The sequence below is a fragment of the Kogia breviceps genome, chromosome 6, assembly GCF_026419965.1.
Source record: "Kogia breviceps isolate mKogBre1 chromosome 6, mKogBre1 haplotype 1, whole genome shotgun sequence".
NCBI lineage: Eukaryota > Metazoa > Chordata > Mammalia > Artiodactyla > Physeteridae > Kogia > Kogia breviceps.
Window position 1 is genome coordinate 29,691,219 of NC_081315.1, and position 2,367 is coordinate 29,693,585.

The window sequence follows — 2,367 nt, forward strand, 5'->3', positions numbered from 1 at the left end:
GCTTAAACCAGCCAGAGTCAGTTTCTGTAGCTTGGACAAAAGAACCCTGACTGATACACTAAATCTAAATCCAGAAACAAAACCTTTTATAACAGGTATCTTGAATAACTGTGGAATTTTTCCAAAGACTAGATCAGAGTATCTAATTCCTACTCAGTGAATCATTCGACTTAAAAACAAGCAAACAAAACATCTATTGACCTCATGCCTATCTCCAACCCACAACCCATTTCTTTGCTTTGATTCTGTATTAATTAGGAATAGATTTGGTTAACATAAGAGGGGAAGACATGCAAGTGTTTCTTCTCTCACACTAAAGATGTGCAAAAACAGGCAATCCATTGAGTCATCAGAGATCAGACTCCTTCTACCATTTTTTCCACTGCATTGGATTTGGATGTTGTGCTCTAAATTACCTCATGGCTCAGGATGGCTGCTCTTGAGGTAAAGTCATCACACCCCACATTCCAGGCAGCAGGAAAAAGGTGAAAGTGGTGTTCTTCCCAGCGGAATTGCTTCCTTTTAAGAAGCTTGCCTAGGCGAGTCCGGTCTCAAAATGGAGGTAAAAACCACAGCCTGGTCGCCCCCAGCCCGACTCTGGCCATCGCCGCCGCCTCGGGGGGAGGAGGTCCATGATCCAGAGGAACCAGAACAGTTGAGAAAACTGTTTATTGGTGGTCTGAGCTTTGAAACTACAGATGATAGCTTAAGAGAACATTTTGAGAAATGGGGCACACTTACAGATTGTGTGGTGATGAGAGACCCCCAAACAAAACGTTCCAGGGGGCTTTGGTTTTGTGACTTACTATTGTGTTGAAGAGGTGGATGCAGCAATGTGTGCTCGACCACACAAGACTGATGGGTGTGTAGTGAAACCAAAGAGAGCTGTTTCTAGAGAGGATTTTGTAAAGCCTGGTGCCCATCTAACAGTGAAGAAAATTTTTGTTGGTGGTATTAAAGAAGATACAGAAGAATATAATTTGAGAGACTACTTTGAAAAGTATGGCAAGATTGAAACCATAGGGCTTCCCTGGTGGTGCAATGGTTGAGAGTCCCCCTGCCGATGCAGGGGACACGGGTTTGTGCCCCGGTCTGGGAAGATCCCATGTGCCACGGAGCAGCTGGGCCCGTGAGCCATGGCCTCTGAGCCTGCGCGTCCGGAGCCTGTGCTCCGCAACGGGAGAGGCCACAACAGTGAGAGGCCTGCGTACCGCAAAAAAAAAAAAAAAAAAGATTGAAACCATAGAAGTTATGGAATACAGGCAGAGTGGAAAAAAGAAAGGATTTGCTTTTGTAACTTTTGATGATCATGATACAGTTGATAAGATTGTTGTTCAGAAATACCGCACTCTTAATGGGCATAATTGTGAAGTGAAAAAGGCCCTTTCTAAACAAGAAATGCAGTCTGCTGGATCACAAAGAGGTCGTGGAGGTGGATCTGGCAGCTTTGTGGGTCATGGAGGAAACTTTGGAGGCAGTGGAGGTAACTGGCCGTGGTGGAAACTTTGGTGGAAGAGGAGGCTATGGTGGTAGAGGTGGTGGCAGCAGAGGTAGTCATGGAGGAGGTGATGGTGGACATGATGGATTTGGAGGCAACGGTGGTCACTGTGGCGGTGGTGCTGGTTACAGTAGTAGAGGAGGTTATGGTGGTGGTGGACCAGGATATGGAAACCAAGGTGGTGGATATGGTGGCGGTGGTGGAGAATATGATGGTTACAATGAAGGAGGAAATTTTGGAGGTAACTGTGGTGGTGATGGTAGCTATAATGATTTTGGAAATTATAGTGGACAACAGCAGTCAAATTACAGACCCATGAAGGGGGGCAGTTTTGGTGGAAGAAGTTCGGGAAGTCCCTATGGTGGTGGCTATGGATCAGGTGGTGGAAGTGGTGGATAGGGTAGCAGAAGGTTCTAAAAACTCCAAAGAAAAGGGCTACAGTTGTTAGCAGGAGAGAGAGCGAGGAGTTGTCAGGAAAGCTGCAGGTTACTTTGAGACAGTTGTCCCAAATGCATTAGAGGAACTGCAAAACTCTGCCACAGAAGGAACGATGATCCTTAGTCAGAAAAGTTACTGCAGCTTAAACAGGAAACCCTTCTTGTTCAGGACTGTCATAGCCACAGTTTGCAAAAAGTGCAGCTATTGATTAATGCAATGTAGTGTCAATTAGATGTACATTCCTGAGGTCTTTTATCTGTCGTAGCTTTGCCTTTTTCTTTTTCTTTTCATTATATCATGTATATTGCCCCGTAAATTGTGGTAGCAGTACCAGGAATAAAAAATGAAGGGATTTTTAACTTTTCAAAAAAAGAAAAAGAAGCTTGCCTAGAAATACTATGTCAAGAACCTAGTCCTAGGACCACATTTCA

At 44.7% G+C, this 2,367-nt stretch overlaps 1 pseudogene; it reads left to right on the top strand.

The window, feature by feature from the left end:
• Positions 1-566: 566 nt before the first annotated feature.
• LOC131758507 (heterogeneous nuclear ribonucleoprotein A3-like) lies at positions 567-2,050 on the top strand (annotated as a pseudogene).
• The last annotated feature ends 317 nt before the right edge of the window (positions 2,051-2,367 follow it).